Source organism: Serinus canaria, chromosome 14 (genome assembly GCF_022539315.1).
Source record: "Serinus canaria isolate serCan28SL12 chromosome 14, serCan2020, whole genome shotgun sequence".
NCBI lineage: Eukaryota > Metazoa > Chordata > Aves > Passeriformes > Fringillidae > Serinus > Serinus canaria.
This window is the reverse complement of record NC_066328.1, coordinates 13830518-13855681: the sequence shown is the minus strand read 5'-3', so window position 1 is coordinate 13855681 and position 25164 is coordinate 13830518. Positions and strand designations below refer to the sequence as shown.

The window sequence follows — 25164 nt, the reverse complement described above, 5'->3', positions numbered from 1 at the left end:
GCATCTGGGACGCCTGCCTCTCCACGCTGGGATCCACAAGCCATAAAGCAACCTCTTGACTTAGCTCTTCTGCACAGCCACAATAAAACTCCTCTTTTCCTAACGGAGCATATGCAAAACAGCCCTGTAACGGCAGAGGGGGGATCCTCTCCTCCAGATGACTTACAGCTCCCATGGCTGAGGGAGAATGTCCAGCATGCTCAGCAGAGCTGGCATTGCTGGCTGGCGACTCCTTTGCTCCCTGCCACCTGGTTGAAGGGTGACAACTGCCCTCGTCCCCAAATAGCACTGTAAAGCACCTTTGCCTTGGGCAGGGAGCTGCCAACCCCTCCTCTCCCCGGATCTGGGCCAGGAAGACGGAACACTTCATCCTCCGCGCTCTCCCCCGGTGCCACAGCCTGGTGCGCTGGGCTATTTTAAGAGCTCGTCTGGGAGACTGGCACACGCACCGCGCTGCCGGGAACTCCCTGCTTCTGTTTCAAAAAAGCTGGAGGCTGGGAGCCTGCTGGGACTCACCCCTGTGATTCCCAAGGTCTGACCCTCCTCTCGCTGGGACTAGCGCAACGCTGCTGAGTCAAACGGAATTAGTCCCAATTAGCACCGGTGAAACGGGAGGAGAATCGTGCTCTCCCCGGCATTTCAACCCCCCTGGCCGGGGGCTGGGACCACTGAGCCTCCCCCTGCAGCCATGCCCCTGCTCCTCATCTCCCTGCTCTCCAACCTGCTCGTTCTGTGTCGCCATTCCCTGCCTTTTTCACATGGATACTCAATCCCCTTTCCCATTATGATAGGGTCTTTGATTGCACGATCGCATAACTATAATGAGACAAATATTTATTTTGCAGATATGGGTTAATCAGACCGAAGGTATAGAAATATTTCATGCGCTAATCAGAGTACCTTCAGCAATCAGTATAGCAAATAACTCAGGTAAATTAACATAGGAGAGTTCCCTTATCAGGTTTTAGTCTAAGATATATGTGCATTAAGGACTAATTTGCTCTCCCCCCTCAGATTTGGGCTGGAGCCCAAGATGAGGTTGAGACCAAGGTTCCCTCCCATCAGCTTTCACGGGAGCTGTGCAGGCTTTGCTCCCGGCAGGATCAGACGCCAGGATGAATATTCAGTAGCGTAAACGCCTTTGTTTTCTGTGCTCTGCACCTTTAAATTTCCAAGGGCTCTGCTGTTTTCAGCTCAGACAGCCTTTTTGCATTCAGTTCGCTGCAAGCTGACACAGAAGACACGATGGAGCAGGTTGTGTCTCCTGCTCTGAGCCCTTCACGCCACTCTGGCAGCGTTCAGGGGCCATATTAAGAGCTGCGAGTAATTAGTGAATTCCTCCTGCCCCAGCGCGGCGCAGAGCAGCCGTACCCAGCATCTCGTGGCAGGCTGGCAGTGGCCAGAGGGCACACGTGGTGCCAAGAGCATAGGTGGCAGTGGGGACACTGGCCTCTGTGCGGGTCCACAGGGGCCGAGAACAGGATGAGCCAAGTGAGAGCCCAAGAAGGGCTGCTGGGTTTAACAGGCCTTCCCAGGGCACTCACCCAAGCTCCTGCAAATCAGCAGTCCCAGGAGACATCTTATAGAATCATTAAGGTTCGAAAAGGCCATCAAGAGTTGCCCAGACTCCTCAAGCTCAGTGTCCCTCACTTCAGTGTCCCCAAACCAGGAGTGGCTGTGCTCCCAAAGCAGCTCCTGCAAGTGCATTTTCCCTGCTTTGCTCTGAAAAAGCTCCCGCAGAGGAAACACAGAGGATCTGCCCTTGCCTCTGTCATGTTTTGGGATCCCAGAGAACAAAAAGCACCGGAGGAATGGCAGGCATTATAGTAACGATGGTGACAAATTTAATTAGAGCAGGAAGCTCTGGAGTGGATTTCAAATGGCAACACGGCATTTTGTGTGAAAGCATTGCCTTGCTCCCCCCGCTCCCTCCCCGCCTCCACCACGCGGCTCCATCCAAACCCACCCCACCCTGCGGGATGCATCCCTCTAATTTTCCCACATGTTGTCCCCTTCATCCTTTCCTCCCCTACACTCCTGAACCAACACATTCCCGTGGTCTGGAAAATGCAACCATAGAGCAATTCAATAATACAGCAGCCAGATGTGCAACAGTATATCCAACATGTCATTCAAAGGAGCCCTTCAGTGGAGCCGAGACATGCTATCCCACAATCTTAACTAATACATCCTGAGGCCCTGGAGGAGTTGATGGATGTATACAATTCCCTTTCCTACAGCTGTGGTCCCTTTTAGAGGGGGCATCCAGACTCAACAATAGCCCTGCTGTTGCTTTCAAGACAGAACCTCTTCAGACAAACCGGGCTTAATCCTGACCCTGGTTACACCCGCCCGGGCTCTGCCGAGGTCGGTGGGGTTTGGGAACCGAGGGCTGGGAGCAGGATCCAGCCTGGTGGAGACGCTGTCTGCCATCTCACCTTGTGCTACAGGCTCTGAGAAACCTTGGTAACTGGTTGGAATATAACCACCTTGGGGAAAAGGCAAGCAGAGAGGAGCAGGTAATAAGATTTCTAACTGGTGCTGGTAGAAAGAAGGAAGTAATATAACAGTTTAATTAATCTATGCCTATTAGCGTTATTAAAGAAAACAGGGAGCTATTGGAGGTTTACCTCGGAGAATATCATCAAACGGGGACCTTCTGCAGGGAATTTTATGTCTCTGTGCCCAATTTATAACCAGCACGGAGGTGTGGTGTTAGTGACAGCCAGTGCTGAAATGTCACAGTGCTTAGAAGTCATTAGCTGGGGACACAGGGAGAGAGAAAGAGAGGATGGAGGAGGGGACAAGGGAGAAATGGGGAAGGAAGGAAAAGGAATTAATTTAATTAAAAATATCTTTAGAGCCTGTCTCTTGATTTGTGTGGTTTTGGGGCTTGGCAGAGCAGCTGAGAACGGTGTGGAAGGAAAATCAAGGTTGCTGGGGCTTTTTGAAGCTGATAAAAAAAAATAAGCACACTTTTCATGTTCAGGAAGATAAATCCCCATTTTCTCAGTCTCAAGACAATCCAGTTATTTACTGACAGTTTTACTGTGAAATAAAAAGGGCTTTAAGCTTCTTTCTACTTGATGTCTCCATAGCTTGAATATTATTAGATCCCAGCCTGGTGCAGCTGGAGTTTTGGTTAATAAATTTAACGTCATTAGACAGAAAAGCCTTCGACTGAATGTTGCAATTCTTCCCCCCCCCTTTTTTTTTTCCTTTTTTTTTGCCGTTGCAGTCAGACTGTATGTAGGTGGTAAGAATCAAAAGAAAGGAAGTACGCTTGGCAAATAGGGGAGTGCTAAAAAAAGGTTTTGCTCAGGCTGGGGGTTCAGTGCGAGGGTGTTCCACCCACAGACAAGGCAAGGCTCAACCCCCCTGCAGGGGATGCACCCTGACGTGGCACCAGTTTCTGCAGCATCCCTCAGGAGAGCAAAACACTCCTGATTTCACAGTGATGGTGTGTCTCAGGGTGCTTGTCCCACTCAGAGGGGTGGCACTGTCACTCCCTGCCACTGCCACCGCAGGGAGGTCTTGGGTAGTACCTGGCAGCAGCAAGACCAAGATGCTCAGGGGCTGCCTTGGTGCCACCACCACGGAGCTGTGCTCGAGGTGGCTTTTCTCAGAAGTAAAGTCTGCTTTTCCACCCAAAATCTGCCTCGAGGCCATTGCAAGGCCAAGTGTTGGTGCAGCAAAATGTCTTGGTGGGACAATGGAGGAACAGCCAGCATGGAGTGGGCGAGGGGAGGGCAGATGGCAGTGGAGCTGCTTGTTCTTCCTGTGGGGAGCCAGGCAGCTGCAGCCCCTCGGAGCAGGGCTAGCTCACGTGGAGGCAGAGCTCCCACCAAAATCCAGCAGGTCCCTGCTCTCTCCCTCCAAGCTGCCTCCATCTCCAGCCCCCCTCTCCCACCCCCTCTCCTCAGCTGCTGCCCCTGCCATGGCTGAGCCTCCTGCCACCACAAAATGTGCCCACTGGGAGAAAGACACCGAGGAAGGCACCAGAGCACTCTAATTCCCCACCACACACCTCATCTGCCTCTTCCCCAGCTCCTGCCCTGCCGCCTTCCCACCACATGCAGGCGGCGGCCATGGCCAGGCCTTCCCTCCCTGCTGAGCCTGAAACACGGTGGGCCTGGGGGGATGCTTCATCTGGGGCAGCTGTTGGATAAAAACACGTCCCACACGCTGGGTTTCTAACCCCAAAACCCCACAAGGGTTGTGGACACCAAGAGGAAACTTTTGCAGTGGAAGTGGGACGCTGAGGGACCCCCCACCCGGCAGCTCTGCCATCGGCTTCACTCCAGGAGAAACAGTCTCCAAGTTCTTTTACAAAATAAACAGCAGTGGCTGGAAGGAGAGGAGCAGGACAGGGGTATCGGGGAGTAGAGAGGGGCTGGGAAGGGACTGTTGTGGAGCTGGGGTGCCGGGATGGGAAGGAAGTGGTTGTTGTGGGAGTAACGTCAGGAAGAGCCTCGGCTGGGGCCCGGGCGGGCAGGGAGAGGGGAGATCCGAGTTCATGGCACGGCTACGGGGAGGAAGCGCCTGAGGGAGACGAGCCAAGGGAAGGGTCCAGTGTGGGGACAGGGAGGGATCCAGTGTGGGGATGGGGAATGGTCTGGTGAGGGGACAGGGAATGGTCTGGTGTGGGGATGGGGAAGGGTCCAATGGGGTGACAGTGAAGAGTCCAGTGTGGGGATGGGGAAGGTGTGAGCATCCTCATGGACAGAGGTGTGCTGAGAGACACCTATCCTGGGAGAACAACTGACCCCAAAATCCTGCTGGATCTGTTTTACTCCCCTTCCAAAGCCATTTCTAATAAAGGCTGTTTTATATTTTTTTTTAAATCCCCCCTCTGGTGAATAAAAACAAAACAAATAACCCCAAGCAGCGAAGCTGGGTGATGAGCAGCAGATGGCTGGTGATAACAGGCACCCTCATACCTGTGCACCCCTTACCCACAGCCTTCCCACCTGGAGCTCCCAAGCTCCCAGCTCCGTGGCTCTCACCAGTCCAACAATCCCAGCCCAGCTAGGGGATATGGGAGTGCAGACAGCAGCGAGCTGCTTTAGGGAAATCCAGTTTGGAGCCAAGTCAATGCATGCAGAGTCATTAATCTAGGTCTGGTGCCAATAGGGATGGCTTTGCATTAGCCGGGCCCCTTTGTAGTTCAGACAATCAGTTGCATTCAACCAGCGCAAGATAACGCTGCAGAAAGCTGAGACCATCGCAGCTCATTCCTCCTGTAAGGGGCGGGGGGAGTGGATTTACAGGCAAAATAGCATTGCATTAATGGGACTGCTCAGTATTCTGCACAGACGCTGGCGGATAATGTCTTTGCAAACTAACTGCAATAAATTAATTAAATTAATCTACTATGCCGTGCTTGTCCCCACCCAACATCAAATTCAAGGATGATCAGGGCTTGCCTTATCCTCCATAGCCTACGAAAGAATCTGATCTCACTTGCTCTAGAGTTTCTGAGGCACTGAATTGCAAAGTACCACCTGCCTCACTAAACTAATCACCAGCCTGGTGGTTTAGATCACATCAGTTTTACATGTAATTAAGACTGTCCAGGAGGGCATGCAGCTGCTTACATGGTCGTTCCCTCTTATACAGCAACGTGCCTCCTGCTCAGATAGGTGCAATTAAACAAGCCTGTTCACAGTCATTAAGCATTAATGCACCTCATTAGCATAAGAACTGGAAGAAGCTTTGATGCAGGGAACCCCGCAGGAGAAGGAGATAGAGAGAGATGTACATACAGACAGGAAGGTGAAGGGCTGGGCCACCACCTTCTCGTGGCCCCGACCAACCATTCCAGCTCCATTTCTCCAAAGCAATGAGCCATGCCGTGCCCTCCTCCCCAGAAATGGGCCTGGGTTATCTTTCTCTCCCCCTCCCCCTCTTTCTAAATTATGCTGGTGGAAAGGGGAAAAAAAAAAAAAAACACCACACCAAACTGTTGGGATATTAACCTAGCGAATCCATTAATAAGCTGAACTCTCTGTTGGCTTTGACACAGCACACTAAAGCTTTAAAGAGACAGGGCCCCAGACACTGGAGATAGGGGCAGAGACAACAGCACTAACAAAGAGCCACTGTTGCCACGGCCGTGGCCATCTCGGGTAGGTCCAGCTGTCTTTGGTGTTCTGTTTTCCAGACACAAAGAGCAGACTGAACCGTTTTGGTCTGAATGGCTTTCATTTGATGGTAGAGAAAATGAGAGGGAAGAAAGAAGCTAAGTAAAGTGTCCAGGAGAGAAGAAAAAAAAAAGAAAAAAAGACAGGAGAGGGGAAAAAAGAGCATGGTGTGCTGCAGGTCTCCAGTGAGAAAGGCTGCATCTCCCCCAAGCACAAAATGGGGCTGTCTCAGGGAGCAAAGTGAAGGTGACATGGTGATTTTGGAGCAGGATGGAAGTGAGGATCCAGAATACACACTCCAGGGGAGCTGGGATGGATGCTGCCTGTGCCTCACCTGCTTGCCCAACACTCTGTACAGCAGTGTACTCAGCACTGCCAGACCACAGACTGCAAACAGCTTGTCTAGCTGGGGTTTAATCTCAAGGGAACAACCTGTATTTGTACAGTCCCTGGCCCTCTGGGCTCAAAGCCCTTTAGGAGCCTCTAGCCTGGACCAGGAGCATTATCACACAGAGCCTCAGCAGCTTCACTGTCACCATGGCAAGAAATGGGCTCGCACGAGGACATGAATCAGCTGGAAAAAGTGAATCTCCAAGTGAAATGTCTTCAAGGAACCACCACATGCTACCATGGAGCCGCTCCAAACCCACACCTCAGCCCAAGCTGTATCCCAAGGCACAAATAACCCTTCTGCTGCAGCCTCAAGAAGTCCACATCATGCCCCTGAATCTCTACCTCGCATCCCATAAGCTTGAAAAACAGGCCTGAAACATCCATTCCAGGGTCCCCTATTATAAAGCACAGCTCCGAAAGCCAGAAATGGAAGCTGAGACCGGATAAATCAGTACCTACCCACTGGAGAGCCACACGGGCTCGTCCCTACAATGCGCTCTCTGGCCTCCATCTAGTCCAGCTCGTAAGTGATAAAAGCGTCCACGACTGCAGCTCTCATCTGGGAAGAAGAACAAACAACCCAAGTAGATCTTACCACTGGGAAATGGTTTCTAAGGGTCTCCAGAGATATCCTCTTTCCTACGCTCATTCCATTAGTGCTGTGCATGCTCCATTGTCCCAGTCTCTCCCTCCTTAGTGGTTACATCCTACAAACACAAACAGATTTCAAATCCCCCGTAGCTCTTTGGCCCATGATGATAATAATTTTCCCTCCTTGAGCACCTTTTATCTAGAGATCTGGAAGCATCTCTCTGGCATTAATAGCTATTAGCTTCTCCACCACCGTGCAACACGGGGTGAGCACCGTCACATCTCACAGCTGAGGGGAATTTGGGCACAGCACAATTAGGAATTCACTCCTGCCAAGTGGTGCATCCTCTTGTGCCCAATCAGTGGCACAGGGATGATGGTGCTCAGTCCCTGGATGAATCTGGCTAAATCCTAAAAGATTTGCCAACAGCAAGAGGAAGAGATCCCAGGTTTGTGCCTGAGTCACCAAACCCTCTGTTTTCCCTTCTGTGCATAGAGAAGTCAACGGGAAGTCTCCCATGGATGGTAATGGGAAATTCAGGCTTCTTGAGTCAGTAAACAGCTTTTTTTTGAGGAGGGGGGGAGGTTTGGGCAAAGAGGCTTTTACTGCACAGTCATTTTGATAAACCCAGGAGCCGAGCTTTTACCCAGCAACAGGCTGGGAGAATGACTGATGGAGACCATGACCCCAGTGAACCACAGCCTTGCTCCCCCAGTCCCTTCCCATTTGCCTTTTGTGATTACAATTAGTACTGGGGGCTGGCAGGTGGGGGAAAAATGAAATAAAATAAACTAGAAGCCCCCCCTGCCCCGCTGCCAGCCCCTCATTGTCTGCAGAGGCTGGCTGGGGCTCTGCACACTGCAGTCCTCTGCCCATTGTACTGCTGAGAACATGCGAACAGACGCTCTCGGGCGATGGGTTTTATTGAACGCAACTTCAATGGCAAATGGAGAGAGAAAGGGGGGGGGAAGGAAAGGGAAAAAAAAAAAAGCCTTGAAAATCCATGCCAAAAAAAAAGAGGTGGGGAGGGTGTTTTTTAATGCAATCAATGGCTCCTTCCTATAACTCTGCCTGTTGTGAGGAAATTTCTTTCCAGTAGCAGCCAGCAGCAGTCCCAAGGCTGTGACATTGCTGTAACGCTTGGAGCTCAGCTCTCTATCTCTGGCAGCAGCCCCGTCTTTTTGTCATTATTGGCTGTGATTGCAGGGGGTGCACGCCAGCTCGCCGAGTGCTGAGATATTGCTGCCTTCCCCTCCCTCTGGACAACCTGCCCTAAGAGAGGAGTTTGGGGAGGGGATGAGGGTGAAACAGGGAGCTGAATTCTCTCTGCCTCCCCTGAGTACGCTCTGATCCAAGCCCACATGGATAGGTAGAGGTCCCCAAGGCCCTTTTCGGAAAGCTCATTAGGAAAGTAGTGACAGATGCATTAGCTATTAAAAAAAGGCGGGGGGAGAAGCTATCATAGAACTTTAAAAAAAAGCAGCAGCAGCCGCCCGACAGTTTTATTGCTGTCAGATCCTTTTTTTTGTGGGCACGTTGCAAAGCAGGAGAGGTTTGGGTAAATATCTGACGCATGCACGCACTTCCCATGCTCTGGGCTGTCTGTCAATAATCCAGCCAGGGTATTTCTCACACCCTCAGGAGGCAGCTGCCAGCTCTGCCCATTGCCACTGCAGCTACTCACCCTTCCTATCCACCCCCAGCACTCCTGGAGAGGAGGTTTTGGAACAGGCATGTCTGGCTGCATGCAAAGCTGCGGGAAGAACCTGCCAGGATGCCACAGGGGGTGAAAAAAAATGGGCATCAGCTGCTGTCATCTCTGACTCCGCGCTTCAGCCTGGGGAGGACAGGTCTTGGCATGAGATGTTCCCTCCTCATCTAAGCAGAGGCTGCTGAGATGGAGATTGAGTCCTGCATGCTGGGACCTGCTGCCCCTGCAAGCTCCAGCAATGCTCTCCATGAAAGGACAGAACAGGGCACATGGTGCAATGGACACTGAGGCCTCTGTCCATGTCCCACACCTCACATCACAGCCCAGAGCCCTTGGAGTTCAGGGAACAGGTGTACACACATCATTGGGAGGAGCAGCTTCCCTGCACCAGGATGAGTGACACACCTGGCAGCAGCTGGAAGCCACAAAGCCCCACGCAGGGACCAGGCATGAGGAAGGTGGTAAATGCTGGGTACTGGATGGAGATCCTCTGGATGGAGGTCTGGGCTGGCGAGCTGTGGTGGGCAGAGGGGCAGATGATGGAGGGGGTAAGGCAGTATGGTGGCATGGGTTTTGTCCCTCCCCATCCTATGAACCAAAACGGCCACCACTGCTCTTACACCTGTGTGAAGAGCAGAGCCCAGGTAGTAACAGAAGAACAACAGATGTTGCACCTGCATGACGGCTCCCGAACAGCGCCAGACGAGCTGGAATTCACTTCTGAGCCACAACAGCAAAGCTCTTCCCACAGACAGCAGTGGGAAGCAGGGATCAAAACACCGCTTCCACAGACACACTCCCAACACTAGGTCCTGCCTCCACACACCGCATCTTCCACAGACCATCCTCACCAGTCAAGCCAAACATGGCCCCTCCAAGACCTCAGCATCCCTCAAAAAGGGGGCACAGCTATTTCAAAAGGAACTATGGGGGTACCGAGGCAGCCATCAATCTGTGCCCCCCAACCTCACCTCCTGCCACTTTCTAACCACAGTCAGGAGGCAGAAAAGACAGAAATCTCACTGGAGGAAAACAGCAGCAGCAGCAACCGTCCCCCTCAGTTGGGTTTTAAATGGCTCTCAGATCCCTTCAAACAAATCTAAATGCACCGATCCTATTGTGTGCATAAATCTTTGCACCGGGGCCTGCACGCCTCCACACTATTGATAAAGAGAAACGAGTCTTAAATATTTAATGAGCGAATAAACCCGTTAAGAGGATATGATTAACTGCACGCCACGGCTCTGCATTTAAGGTGTCCCTGCTGTACCTTTAGAGGGGTTTTATTTTTAAGGGAAATCGGCAGCAGCAGCTGGTGGAAGCGAGCAGCCGGGCTGTGCGGGTGCTGCACCAACGGGAATGCCGGCACAACGCTCCACTCCAGAGGCATAAATATGCCACGGGAGCCCAGGCTGCTCAGGGGGGGCTGTATTGACTCAGCCTGATGGCAGAGAGGGCAGAAAACAGAGCCAAGGAGGTTTGAGGTTTTAGGTGAGGTGGCAGGAGCCAGGCTGTCGGTTAGAGAAGCCACGTGAACTCTGCACCTTTCCGTCTCGCCTGGCAGCGAGGGGGCTGCTGGGGGGATCAGGAGACCTTGGAGCTATTTCCAGCTGAACCACGGAGCTGGAGTGTGACCTTGGGCAAGTCACTTACAGTCACCCTCTGCTCTGTGAGAGGCAACTGGAGTCTTGCCTGCTGAGGGTGTGAATCGAGGCAGTGTGGGGTGCCAGGATGGTTGAACCTTCCTTTTCTCCACCTCCAGCGAGCTGGGAGCAGCCTCAGCACGGGGCTGGAGCACTGAGGGCTGGGGTACAACACACCAGCCAGCCCACAGGATGTTTCTCAGGCACACAGAGAACAGCTGATGGAAGATTTTATGAAACCAAGTGCTATAAATGTCCCCTTGCTATGTGACTTTTTAAGTTTCTAAATTATTTTGATCATTATTTTTACCAGAGCGAGGTGAATAATATACAACAAACCACTGTGAATCATCACTCCAGTTTTTAGATATGTTAAATTTAGCTGTTTTGGTGCCACCTTTTTGTTTATATTCTCCAAGTGTTTCTTGCCAACAAGTTACCGGCAGGGATTTTTAGCCAGGAAGGGGAAAAAAAAAAAAAAAAAAAGTGAGACAGACTGTTAATTTCTGTTAATTTTAAGCATCAACGAAAGATATTGGAAGAAAGTGGATTTCAAATTCTTAATTGCAACAGTTTCCCTCCCCAAATCTCAAGTCTAAAAATTAAGCCTGCCCAATCGGGAAGCCAAAACCCATCATGTGATGTGAGATCCCAATTAAAACGACTCTCATTCCTGAGACCAAGTATTCACAAAAGAGCAAAGACCGCGAATTATTTGCAGAAATTATCTGGAGAACAATTTTGAATAATGAATACAATGGGGGAAATCGCAGTCACTTGGAATACTTAATGAAACTAAAAAAAAAAAAAAAAAAAATCACCAACAATTTGTGAACAGAGAAGAGGTGAAACGTGTGAAATAGATCATTTAGCACAGTCCTGCCACCACCAGTGACTATTCCAAAAGACCAAGGCCCCTGCCTGGCTATAAATGCGGCAGGAATTAGCAATAGAGACTGATGGACAGATGGAAGTCATGCTTGGAGATACACCTAATCAAAGAGGCTGTGCCACCACAGTCAACATGCCCGTGACCTGGTAAAATCAGGGTGAAATAACTCGGGAAGCAGGATGTTCCAAGCAGCCCCAGGCAGGAGGAAGGGATGCTCCGGGTGAGGCAGCCGAGCGGAGAGCAGCTGCAGAGGAAGAGGAGCCCTGACACATGCTGGCCAAATCCCAAGAGTCACAAGCACAGAGGAACACCAAGGATGAGCTTCTGTGTGATTGTGGCTAGGGGAAGGGGTGGGAGATGTCCTGGGAAAGGAGAGGTTCTAGGTAGGTCTGGATCAAACATGGGTGGATGCTGCATCACCAAATGCTGGCTCTGCCATGGGAAATATCATGCCATCAGCCAGGGACTGTGACTACCCCTGAGAGCCCCCAGGGTCTGAAGCTGAGAGATGGAGATCCAGCAGAACCCACTCTGCTTCTGCCACCTCCCTTCAAGTGCTGGGCTGAGCCAAACTCTGGCCTCACACTGAGGGCTGCTCCCATGGCCATGATCAGAGCATGCAGGACACGAGAGAGAGAAATCTGCTAAAAACTGAATGAGCCAAAATCTGGCTCTTTGTTAGATTTACTTTGTCACAGCACAAGCTTTGCATTTCACCTACCAGCAATGGAGGCCAAAATCTCACCACTGCCTGCAGAGTCCAGCTGGGAGGAAGGATCTGAAGGGAGAAGGCAGGGAGAATTTGGAGGGCAGGAGCAGGCAAAGGAGAAAGGGTTTTGGAGGACCTTGGGGGGACCACAGCAGGGCATGGAGGAGATGGGGACCTTGTGGGGCCAGGCAAAGTCTGCAAGCACTGCGCAGGTGGGGAAATGCTGGGCCCTTCCCTGCCCCAAGAGTGAGGAAAAGCAGCAAAGGTATGGTAGAGATGGAGCTTTTTCACATCCCAGCCTGGTCAGCTGACATTTATCAGGGTAACAAAAGGATACAGCCTGATCACAAGACAGGCTGACAGTGCATCTTCCCCTTCTGGGGAGGAAAGTCAAGAGCCAAAGTTGTAAAAAGTAGTCCAGTCATCTTTCATATCTTCTCTTTCCTGCAGTTTGACGTGTGCAGGGATACTTCCTCTCCTCCTTTGAAATGAAAGACGAAAGAAAAATGCAGAAAATTCTGCATTTTAGGTGCAGGAATTAAAAAATAAATCAAATTCTTCCAATGTTTCAGGTCAAATATTCCCCAAAGCTTCTATTCTGGCAATCTAAGAATGTAGAGGCTGGATCTCTTAAATTCCTTTGAATTCAGGATGTTTCTATCAATCTGTAGCAGTATTTCAACAAGCCTGGCTGAGGATGCTCAGGAAAGCCTGGTTGTTATACGCCTGGACTGCGGCAACCAGAGAACCACTCAGGAACTGAGAGACTCATTATTTGTTATTAACTCACCTGGAATCTCTGATTTCTTACATGTTATTTTGCTGCTTGTCTGCAGAGTGAAACAGCTCCTCAAAAAATAGAAAAAGGAGAAAGTGAACCACCCACCAGTGGAGGATCATCTTTCCAGTGGATTCTAGTAGGTCACCAGCAACTGCATCAAAGGAGTGTCCTGGGGGCTTCAGTGTTTGCTTCTTGTGCCCCTTTATTTACTGTTGATTCCCTCTGTGGCAGCACTACCAGCCCCTGCAGAGATTGCCCTGTTCCAGCCTCTGCTTTTCCAGGTTCAGGCACTGGGTATTTATTGCATTTGGCTGTTTTCAGAGCGTGGGTGTTTGCTTCACATGTCCCCACAGAGCAGAATCCCCTCGGAAAACTGTTCCAGGCAGGAAACTGCTGCTGCTCCTGGTAAGGGAATCACATGGGGAAAATCAGTTTCTTTTTCAAAAAATCCTCCAAGTGAGGAGTTTGTTCCAGAGAGATGGAGAACGGAGATTCCCATGGGCTCTGCTCCTGCCTGTCTGATGGATTCCCCCCAGCACTCATTTGGCTGGTACAGTGGTTGCTGTAATGAATTTTTAGGGATAACAATTTGTTGGGATAATGACTTTAGATGCACAGGGCACTTCTATGCCCCAGCCCTCCTTCAGCATCTGCGTGTTACCTTGCTAACCTTCCAGACAGAGAAACTGAGGCACAGGGCTGGCTCTGGAGAGGGACCAGGCTCCAGCAGCACCTCCACCTGCAGCACTCGGGTGCCCCATGGATGCTGCGATATCAGCATCACCCACAACCTGGCTGAACTTCCCAAGGTCCCCCAACAAGAGACCTCCTGTGTCCCCTCTGCCCCCAGCTCAGCTGCCACGAGCTGCTGGCCCTGGTCCCTCTCTTGAGCATCATTTTCTGTCTCTGGCACCCAGCAAGCTCCTCTCCCAGCAGCTGGGCTCTGCCCTGGTGATCTTGGTGATCACCTTTGCCTGCAGCATTCCCAGGAGGGCATCACAGCAGGGCTGGTGCATCTCCACCGTGGCTGGGGACAGCAGGGAGGACAATGACATTTGCTGCAGGAGCCTGACATTGAACCCAGCCAGTCAGAACAGCGGGTGTTTTGCTGGCAAGGGTAGAGGCTCTGCTCTGACACCGTCAGCGAGGGGACAGGAGAGGGAGGGGAAAGGAAAAAAGCCGAAGCAGCAGCCAGACAGCTGCCTCTTCCTCCTCCTCCTTTTGTGCAGAAATGTGGTTTTGTTTGTCAGTCAAACAGATTGTTTTCTCCTTCTTTGCAGGCCAATTGTTTCTGCTCCTGCAAGATAAGGGATTGAAAAGGGCTATATTTTTATGGCACTGAATCTAGGCCCTCTGAATTGGAGGGGAGACATCAAGTGGGAGAGGGATGCCGGTTCAAACCAACACTCCTCTCCCCAGCTCCAATCTCCAATCCCATTTCCACCCCCATTTTCCTTTTTTTCTCCTTCCTTCTCCTGCCTGGAGCTGCCTCTCGGCCCTCTCACTATTTAATCTCCGTCTCTCCAGTGGACTCAGGAGGTTTACACAGCTTCATCCTCTTTGCACCATCTGCTGAAAAGAATCTGCCTTTCCCCTGCTGTTCTGTCCAGCGGCTCCTCCTGCCACTCTCCCCCCAAAATTGGGGAAAGCAGAGCCGGTGCCACCGCATGTGACGTCGAGAAGAACAAAACCCAGGAGGGAGGGTTTCCTTTTCAGCGAAGGATTTGCCCAGAAAACACCTTGGAGAGCCAGACCCCAGAGTGCAGCAAGAGCAGGATGCAGAGGTGAGGGAAGAAAATGATCAATAAGAGCAAGCCCAGGGTAAGAGAGCAGGATCCTCTTCAGGCTTCTACAGTGGTGCAAGGAGCCTGTGTCCAGTCTTCCTCTTCTTTCTTGTTGAACTCCCCCAAATCCACAGTCCAGATGGGATGCCGTGACTCACAGTGATGGGAACGCTGGAGCGATGACCTCTGAATGACCGCCAGCATCCCCAAGCCAAAGGACATGGAGAAGGTCCTTGCTCCAGGGACAGCCAGGGCTGGAGGCATCCTCACCCTCACTGGATCCCAAGCAGGAGTCCTTTGCTCCCAGGCGCTGATCACATCGCACACCAAGGACCAGAGGGAGGATTTGCCTCTCCTCCTTGGGGGATGAGAGCCTGGAAGGGGGCAGCATGGTTCATATCCAACTCATAAGCCTCTCAGAGCTCAGGCTTGAGGACTGAGATTCACTCAATTAATTTTGCTTTGGCAAAAAGTCCATTTTTATTGCTATTTCATGCCTTCAGTATAGATTTTCCCTGCTCGTCTCAAAGGGATAATAAAACCCGACTCGTTCTTTTTATAAAAGTCTCACACTCCCTCTCTCACCAGGCTCTGTGTTCCCCAGCTAGAGATGTAAATTTAAAGGGGAAATGCTGTCATTTAAAACAAAACAAAACCAAAAAAAGCAACTCAGAAAGCCCAGCTTTGAGCATATTCCAGCTCTCAAAACTAGGCCGTGCAACCAAAGCAAAAACCAAGCTGCCACCTTCCCGTGGTGAAGCGGCATTCCCGCAGAGATCCCAGCCTCCCACAGGGGAATCAGGGGTGACTGCCAGCCCCAGGAAGCCACTCTCCTCCCTGCAGGGCTGGTGGTGGCCCTCTGCTTGCTGGGATGGGCAGTTTTTGCCAGATGAGTGCTGGTGGGCACAGGAGGTGAGCGCTGCTCAGAGCAAGCTCCTTGTGCTTGGATGCAAGGCTGGAACCCCAGCACCTGCACCTGCCTTCCACCTCCTCCTCCTCCTCCTCCTCCTCCACCACACCAGGTGAAAGCCTCGCTGCTGCCAGCCTCAGGCAGCTGGACCATTCCTCCTGGGGGAAATCCCAAATCCACACAGTTCCAAGCAGATGGATTCTGAGCGTGTTTTCAGGCAGGCAATGGGACAGGATGGTGGCAGGACAATACTCGGGTCTGCCTGCTCCACCCCCGCTAGGATGCATCCTGCTGCTCTTCGGAAGGGCTGTAGCCATGGAGGATCCCTCTGAGATGTGAAGAAGGGAAAGGGAAACTGCCTTTCCTCTGCCTTGTACCCTGCTGGCATGATCTTCTGCGGGATAGGATGTGAGCAGCGGAAGCCAAGTGGAAGTCTTGTCATCAGTGGGTGGCAGCAACTGCCTGGGGACAGGGCGGGGTCCCAAGCACCACCAGGATTTAAGGGCAGGTTAGACCGAGGTGCACGCCTGGCACAGCTAATACAGCCTGCTAGGACAGACTCTAGCTGGTGCCTCCTGCCTTGGCTGTGTGTCTGATTTGGTGACGTCCATAAACACACCATCACTGGGACTCTCCCAGCTCAGCAGGAACCAGGAGCAAATCCAAACCAGAGCAAATCCAAAACAAAGCAAATTCAAAGCAGAGCAAAGCCATGCAAGCCAAGAGAAAACACACAGGTGGCCTGCACTGTGCCACCCCAGCCCAGGACCAAACCAGACCAAGAGGTGACAGCCAAACCCTCCATATCCAAATGTTTCTCCTTCTCCCCATCCTGTACTGTTTTCCTGCAGTCCCCTGCCAGGCTGCCTGCATGCCCTGGCTGCCAGGAACTCAGGGCCCTGCCTGCATCTGGCAGGGCAGGCAGTGCCCACAGCGAGAGGAAATGCACAGCTCGCTCTGCTCCAGCAGGTGTGCCCCCAGCAGTTGTAGGGCAGCTAACAAGGACAGGCAGGAAAGGAAAAACAAGAAAACCCCAAGTGATATCACACTCACTGGCCAACTGATGGTGCAGCACCTCCAGGCTCACCTCTGGTGCCCCCAGTGAGGCTGTGGCACAGCTCCATCAGTTAAACCAAAGTTGTGCCATTTCCTCTAGTGGCAGAACAAACGGTCCTTCCCCACCATGAGCTGCCTGAGGGATGCTACAGAAAATTCTGCACCTCCCCCATTTTGGGGGAAAAACAGTTGGAGTCCCTAGATTTTCCTGCAGAGCCCTCACAGGACTCAACCCTCCAGGCTGGAAAATCCATAGTGTGCTCTGACAACCTCTGCAGCTCAGGCAGAGGAGAGAGATGATTAAGACTGGCTGAAATCTCCCAGGACTCTGACATCTGAGAGGCCCCATGCAAGGCAGAGAACCACCCCAGGCTGCTCCTTGCAACCTGCAACTCCCCTCACCTTAGCAGGGAGCTGAAGGGAGACCAGGGACCCAGCGGGGCCAGGAACCAGGTCAGCGCTGCTGGTTTCCAGGCAGCAAAGGTTTGGAAGAGCAGAGGATCATTTAGCAGAGCGACAGTGAAGGTTCAGAGCAGAGCCTTCAAATTACACGCTACAGAGCACTTTTCCTGCCTAAAAGGTCTCTGAAATGACTGTGGCGGCTCTGAAACGAAGCACTCTGTATGCAATTGTTCCCTGGGGCTTGCAGTGGAGACAGAGCCGGGAGAGGAGAGGTGGGTCTGCGGTCCCTGGCACGGGCAGCTCCTCATCAGATGAGGATACACACTTCTTCTGGGCTCCACAGCACAGCACTGCTGCTTCCCTAAATCTCCCTGGTGGTTTCTACCAGTCATGGTATTTTTTTTTTTTTTTTTTTTTTTTTTTTTATTTTTTTATTTCTCACTTCCTGCCTTGAACTTCACACAGCTCCTGGCCTGGGCTGCAGAGCTGCTGCTCAAGGTGTGGGTGCCCCCAGCCCCATGTACAGACCTACAATGAACCACCATCACTCTTGCCACACCTCGAGGCGCCTCAATCCCACAGGGAACAGAGAGGGAAGGGCACTCAGGGGGAACACGTCCTTTTCTCCATCTCACTTGGCTTCCTCCCATCTTTCTCCACTCCATCTCCCAGCAGCTCAAGGTCCATTTTCATCAGGCACTGACAGTCACCAGGAGAAGCAGTCTCAGCACCGGCAGGCACCAGGCACAGCCAACCTGTGCCTCGCCCACCGTGGGTCCCCCCACCCTCTGTCACCAGCACACAGGTGACAGCACCCACATCCGCACAGTCACCACGGCGCTGCTCACCCACCTGGGGCACACACACTGCCACCCTGGGAAAGGCAGCTGTGGGGTAGGAGCGCTTCACAAAGTCCCAGCACACAGCAGGGAATCATTTCTGCACCATCAAGGAAGCTCTGGTGATGCCCAGAAGCTGGGGCAGCTGGAGCTGAGCTGGGAGAGCTCCTGGAAGGTGCTGGCACCACCAACAATGCCCTCCCTTGCCTGGCACAGGGTCCTAGGAGCTCTCTCCCACGCAAAACCCCAACTGTTGGGTTTGCTCCTCCACACCATCACTTTGGGAGGTCACCTGAGGGCAGCCAACACAGGCACTGCTGGCAGCCAAGGGGAAAGCGGGCAGGGCCAGTGGCCACAGAAGCTTTCAGCAAGCCAAAATCTGCTCACATCCAAGGGATGGCACCGCTCTCCATCAAAGGCAATGGGGAACAAACAAGCACCCCAACAGCATCCCACTCTGACGTCAGTGAGAACCTCCAGCAGGTCTGCAACATCAGCCACGACGCTTCCAGCAGCTGGGGAGCCCCCGGGATGCCGACCCCTGGGGCAGCTCAGCACCTCCACTGGGACCCCCCCGCCACGCTCAAGGTGCTGCTCCAGCTGCACATTTCCAGGGAGAGAGGGAATGGGGACACACACACACACACACACACACACACACACACACACAACACACGCAGGAATTTAAATGGAATTTCACAGCTGCAGCAAAAGGGCACAGGGGGGGCTCAGGGCTATCTATCCAAGATGCACCATGTCCCCGCTCGGCATTTCGGCACCACCGGCCGGGAACACCCTGGCTACCCGCACCCGCGGGACCGGGGGGGCCGGGGAGCCCCTCCGTGACGTCACCGAGCCAGGGACAGGCTCGCGTTTTGGGGGGATCGAGGCGGGTTTGGGGCGAGGTTTGGGGGGGCCGGAACGGGCTAGGGTTGGAAATACGAGTGCGGTGGGAGCGCGGGCGGAAGGGAAGGGAAGGGAAGGGAAGGGAAGGGAAGGGAAGGGAAGGGAAGGGAAGGGAAGGGAAGGGAAGGGAAGGGAAGGGAAGGGAAGGGAAGGGAAGGGAAGGCGATGTGGCGGCGGGTTGGCGGTGCCACCGCCGCTCCAGCGGCAGCAGGAGAGCAGCGGGCCCGGCGGGAGCCGCGGTTGCAGCCGCAACTGCGACGCGAAGCCCCGGGGGGGTAACGGGAAGGCGGGCAGAGCCCCCCCCGCCTCCGGCAGCGCCCCGCTCGCCCGGCCCCTCCGCTCCCCTCGCTCCCCCCGCCGGCCCCTATCACCCGCCGCCCTCCCCGGGCCCTCCCCGGGCTCGGCGGCCCGCCCGGTTCCCCCGGAGCCGCGTCCGGAGCCCTGCTTACCTGGCGGGCCGAGCCCCGCTGCCTCTCAGCGGCGGCGCTGGGCGGGGGCGGCCCCGGCGGCCATGCCCGGGCGGCCGCGCCGCTCTCCCGCGCCGTGCGAGCCGCCTCGGCGGTGTCAGCGGGCGGGAGCCCCGCGCGGCGCCGGGAGCGAGGGGAGGGACGGCGGGGGCATGACCGAGCGCCGTCGGAAGTGCACGCGCGCCCGCCGCCTGCCCGCGACCGCGGCGACACCTGCCGGCAGCGCCGCCGGTGGCACCGGGAACGGCGGCGGGGCGGCGGCGGGCGCTGCGCACACCGGGGGCAGCGGGGCGGGCGCTGGGCACGGCACCGGGCACCAGGGCACGGCACACGGGGCACCGGGGGCAACGGGGCGGGCTCTGGGCGCGGCGCAGCGGGAATCAGGGCACGGCACACGGGCATAGGGAGCAACGGGGCGGGCACTGGGCACGGTACAGTGGGAATCGGGACATGGCACAACAAGCACCGGGCACAGGGGCAGGCTCTGGGCATGGCACGCTGGGAGCCGGGGCACGGCACACCGAGCACCGGGCAGCCAGCAGCAGGAAGCGTACGGCAGCTCCTGAGCTGGGCACTGGGGACCGGGCAGTGGAGGGTGGGAGTGGTGTTGGGTACCGGGCACCCTGATGGGCGCAGGCACTGGGCATCGGGGACCATTCACGAGAGAGTGGCACCGGTGCTGGGTGAAGGGAAGCCCCCGGGTAGCACCTGCCAGGTGCTGGTACAGGTGACACCAGTGCTGGGTGCAGGGCATCCCACTGGGCAGCATCCAATGGGTGCTGGCACTGGGCAGGATGAGGTCCCTGCAGACACACATCAGACCCTGGGTCCGGGTTTGGAGCTGGAGCTGTCTCTGGGCTTGAATCCACATTTGGATCAGGATTATACCACTTGTGGGTCTGCACTTGGGTCTGTGTCTGGATTTAGATGAGGATTTGGAACTGGATTCTGATCCACATCTGGATTTTCATTTGGAGCTGAATTTGGATCCACATCTGGACTTGCCTTCAGAGCTGGATTCAGGTCCTCATCTGGATTGGAGTCTGGGACATGCATCTTCCACAAAGGATGGATGTAGCCTTTCCACCCGCTGCTCCCCAAGCATTCCATTTGGATGGGTGCACAGAGCACCATCACCCCAAGAGGTGTTCATCACTGCCCGCTTTCCTTGCTCTGGGCACCGTCAGGGGGAAGCTGGGGTCTGCAGCAGTGTGACAGCAGCCCTGACCAGGGAGCAGAGGGGAGGGACGAAATGGCAGCAGTCCCGCTGGCCTTGGCTGTGCTCAGCGGCGCGTCTGGGGCTGAACGTGCTCTAAGGAGGAGCCGAGGTCAGGGAGGGGGATGAGTGCAGGAAACATATTAAGTGAGGAGAATTGGCTGCAGCCAGCAGCTGCCTGATGTTTGCCTGGGATTTTCCCCCCATCAGGTATCCGGTGTAAGCCCTCGCTGCAGGGTGGTGGCTGCTGGTTATTCATGAGTGTCTTGGATGTGCCACCGGCCACCAGCACCTGCTGTGCACCGAGAGGGATGGCACCCAGGACCCCTCCGTGCTTGTGTCTCCAGTGCTGACACCCAGCTTTGGCCAAGGCGACGTGTGCAGATATTTTAAGAGGAAGACTCTGTGCTCTCACAGCTTGACTGCTAATTTATAATCCTGTTTTCCTATTAAAATAAAAGCCTCTCTCTTATTCCCGAACGTGAGAGCCAAAGCGGAGCTCTGAGGAAGTGCCCTGTTTGCAGAACACACTGAAACACACAAAGGAAACGAGGCAAAACCAGCGTTTTGCACGTTTTTGAGCCTCATTTTAGCTGGGACTTGGAACAGCAGAAGGGAAATCTTTTCCAGCAGGATGTGCACAGCGGGGGTGTGCGTGGAGCTGCTGGTGTCCCTTTGGAGCAGGGCCACCTGCCTGCCTAGGGACAGCAACCGCTGCGGTGCCGGTTTGTCCCCGAGGGGTAGCAGGTCCCTTGGGGATGCCAGGGATGAGAGATGGAGCAGCACGTCCCCCGTGGGGCGGCCAGGCGGGGATGGCAGCCGGTGGCAGGAAATACCTGCTGCTCCGCCGCTTCCCGGCCAAAGCGAACAAGAGGGAGAGTGTTCGGAGGGCGGCTGCGGCCGCGTGTGGCAGGAGGGGCCTCCGAGGGACACACAGGCCATTGTTCCTCGAGGATGTGGGGCGGAAATTTGGATGGACCCGTTGCGTGCCGCGCTCGCAGCATTGCCAGGACTGATCCCAGACTGAGTGGGTTCAGGGTGGGAATTCATTAAACGCTGTGCCTGGTGGAGGGGTCACTGATATTCGTGGTGGTGGGACAGCCCCAGTGGAACAAGCCCCGTGAGAGGGCTCTCCTGCTCCTTGCAGCTGGAGCATGGCACATGCCCAGGGACTTTCAGCCTTTTCTGAGCTCCTGCTGGTATTTGTAGTGGCCTTGCAGTAGCTCTGCTGTCTGCCTGTTCCACCCTCACCCCACCATCCTTGCAGCAACCTGGAAAGACATTTAATACAGGCTGGGTTTGATCTGCACTTTGACATTCCTTCAAGTGTTCCCTGGTGTTTTCCTGTCGCTTGCACAGCGCCTTTTCCCACCAACGCTCCCTCACTGCTGCAAAAAGGAAGAAAAAGGCTTGCAGAGTGTGCCCAGCCTTGCAAATCCCTAATTACCCACTGCACATCCTGGCTTCCCTTGGAGCAGCGTTGCTGTCAGCAGGGATGGGGTGCAGGCTGTCCCCACTGTGGCCGATGATGCTCGTCCTTGCAGAGAGAGCAGAGGGGTTTGTCTGGCTGCTCCCACCTGGCTCTGCTCTTCTTCCCCCAGCACCCATCTCTGCACCAGCTTCCAGATCTGAAGCGGTTTTTAAGGAGAGAGGCTGGGAAAAGGGGGAGAGAAGAGAATGCGCTGCTCTCCTTCCGTGCTTCACCCTTTCTCAGGAACTGGCCAGATTGTTTCCATTAGGAAAAGCTGAGGATCCAAGTATTTGTCAATGACCAGGAGAAGATTTGCTGATGGAAGCTGCCGTTCCCTCCAATAATGTTGAGCGAGGTGCTTGGCGTGGACCCATCCTTTTATGGTAAAATTAGGGCTAAACACTGTGGGGATTTGCATTTGAAGTTGATTGATACGTGGCATTAGTGCATGCGTAGATAATTTTGTATTTTGAGATCGCTGAGCAAGGAATAATTTTTATTTTGGGTCAAAGATAAGGGCATTGCGTTGAGATGAAATATGAAGGGGTGCTGATCTGTGTCACGGACACTGCGTTTCTCTTGGCTGGGTAAGGGGATGGCAGCCCTGCATTACCCATTCCTGCCCTTGCTTTTAAGTGCTTTGGGTCTGTGCCTGATGCAAGGAGTGATCCCCTGCTGTCACTTAATGCCAGGACATGGTTCCAACTTTATGAGCTTTGGAGTTTCCCCTTATTAAAAAAAAAAAAAAAAGCAAACAAAAAACCAGAAGAAACCTCTGCTTTATTTTATTTACTTATTTTAGCAGCTGAGGCTGTGCCACTGAGAAACATTAATTAAATAGAGCAGTGTGGCTTGATCATTACGGGAAAGGTGCGGGGAGAGCGTTGCCAAGCTGGCAGTGCCTTCCAAACCCCCCTCTGGCAACCTGGACTGATGCTGTCAGCAGCACCTCAGCCCTCCCAGCTGCTCAGTACCAGTCCCTGCCCTTGCACTTGCTCTTGCAGCACATCCCAGGCCAGGTGGCACAGCTGGTGTCACACCAGGATGTTCAGCTGTTCCCCTGGCAGTAAGGACAAGGGTTCAGCACCTCTGGGGACTCAGGAGTAGAGGAGGGGGCTTCCCTTTGGGCTCCCGATCCACAAGGGCTGAAGAGGTGGTGGCTGCTTTGCTAAGTGCATCAGCACAGGGCAACTCCCTCCCTCCTTCCCTCTCTTTATCCATTCATGGAATCCTTGAATCCCAGAATGGTTTGGGTTGGAAGGCACCTTAATCCCATCCTCCTGCTGTGAGCAGGGGTACCTTCCACTACCCCGCCTTGCTCCAAGCCCTGTCCAACCTGGCCATGAACACTTCCAGGGTTAGGGCAGCCACAGCTTCTCTGGCAACCACACTTACAGGGAAAAATTCCTTCCCAATATCCCATCTAACCCTGCCCTCTAAGAGTAGGAAGCAATTCCCCCTTCTCCTGTCACTCTATGCCCTTGTCCAAAGTCCCTCTCCAGTATATCCACCCATCCATCCATCCATCCATCCATCCATCCATCCATCCATCCATCCATCCATCCATCCATCCATCCATCCATCCATCCATCCATCCATCCCTCCAGCTCCCAGCAGGAGCACATGGACTCTTTTGGCAGGGCCAGGTGGCAGGAGCAGTGTGGTTCATGGGGTACAGGGAACTCTAAGGAGAGGGACTGCAGACATTAATTAGGCAGTCGGTGAGATCCTCAGGTGCTGATAACTCAGCAGAAGCACTGGGCAATTTGCATGTAGGAGATGTCCCAGAGATAAGAAATTATCCCCCACCCCTAACCCATGTCCCTCCTTGTCCCTTTGATTGGGTCCCAGGGCCACCACAGCTGTCAGAGCAGGGTGACAAACCCCCTCCTCCTCCACCAAAGCAGGTGGAGGGAGATAAAAAGGAAGGAGAAGGAGGAGGGAGCAGAGCTGAGGAGCAAAATCAGCTGCACTACAAAACGCCCCAAGCAGTCACTTGTGCTTGAGGCCATCCCTGCTGTGTGGCCGAGTGGCTTTTTCCAGGCCTGGCAGGAGAAGCCCGGAGGGGTGGGAAGGGGGCCTGGGATAAGGAAAGGCGGAAGACGGCCCCAGTTTGAGCTTCAATAGCTTTCAGAGGCATTTTGGGGATGAAAGCTGCCCTGGGGCCCCTCCCAGCGAGCAGCATTGCTGTGGGTATGCTGCGAGCATCGTGTTTGGCTGGCTGGCAGCTTCCTTGGTGTGCTGAAAATGGTATTAAAAAAAAAAGAAAAATAAAAAAAGCAAAACCTACAACAACAAAAAAATATAGCACCAGCCCCCCTCCACCCCACCCCCCCCCTCGTCTCCACCACCCAACAACAACCAAGAAAGGCAAAATCTTTCACAAGCCCGGAAGATGTCACCATAGAAACAGAAATCAGACCCACTCCACGGATCCTGCCGCCTGGGAAGGTGATAAAATGTTTTCTATCGATTGCTGTCGGGAAAGTCACTGCTGATAAGCCATCCGAGGAGAAATGGAGCGGGGACGCGGGGACGTGGGAGCTCTTCAAATGAGGCTCCAGATGGTCCCTGGGCTGCCCCTGTGCAGCAGGCGGGGACCGAGGGGCCGAGGGCTGCCCAGGGGCGGCTGCTCTGCCCCGGGCTGGTGCCAGTGTGTGCCCAGAGAGGTGTGAGTGTGCCATGCCCTTGGCTGCTGCAAGCACCGAGTGGAAAGCTCAGTGTCTGCTTTCCCGCTCGCTTCTGCAGCACAGCAGCTGTTTCCTGGCTTTAAGCTGAAAGAGAGGAGGTTTAGATTGGATATTAACAAGGAATTCTTCCCTGGGAGGGTGGGGAGGCACTGGCACAGATGTCCAGAGAAGCTGTGGATGCCACATCCCTAGAAGTGTTCAAAGCCAGGTTGGATGAGGCTGGGAGCAGCCTGGGATAGTGGAAGGTGTCCCTGCCCATGGCAGGGGGTAGAATGAGATGAGATTTAGGGTCCCTTCTAACCCAAAGCATTCCATGATTCCACCAAAATCACACCACATTGGGACAGATGAACCCTCCCCTGACTCCCGATGTGGCACCACCAGCTTTTCACCCCCTCTTGCCTCGCCTGGCTGGGTATCACTGTGATAATCCCCGTGGTGCTTTCCAGCACGCTGCCCTCCCAGAATCCCCATTCCCAGTCCCCATTTACACGCTGGGGGCTGCTCTGCAGCTGGGAGCATCCCTGTGGCTGCGGCGCCGGCTGGGAGGTGTGGGATC

At 54.0% G+C, this 25164-nt stretch overlaps 1 protein-coding gene across 3 annotated transcripts in view; it reads right to left on the bottom strand.

Moving 5' to 3' along the window:
• Nucleotides 1-19345, bottom strand: part of RAI1 (retinoic acid induced 1) — a 73857-nt gene extending 54512 nt beyond the window's left edge. Inside the window, exon 1 of one of the 3 annotated variants that reach the window (XM_030229938.2) lies at nucleotides 19211-19345. The gene's annotated coding sequence lies outside the window, so the exon portion shown is untranslated. Of the gene's footprint in view, nucleotides 1-6995; nucleotides 7614-19210 lie in introns of those variants that run through there. The other 2 variants (XM_050979980.1, XM_050979981.1) reach the window with 2 other exon arrangements.
• Nucleotides 19346-25164: the final 5819 nt, after the last annotated feature.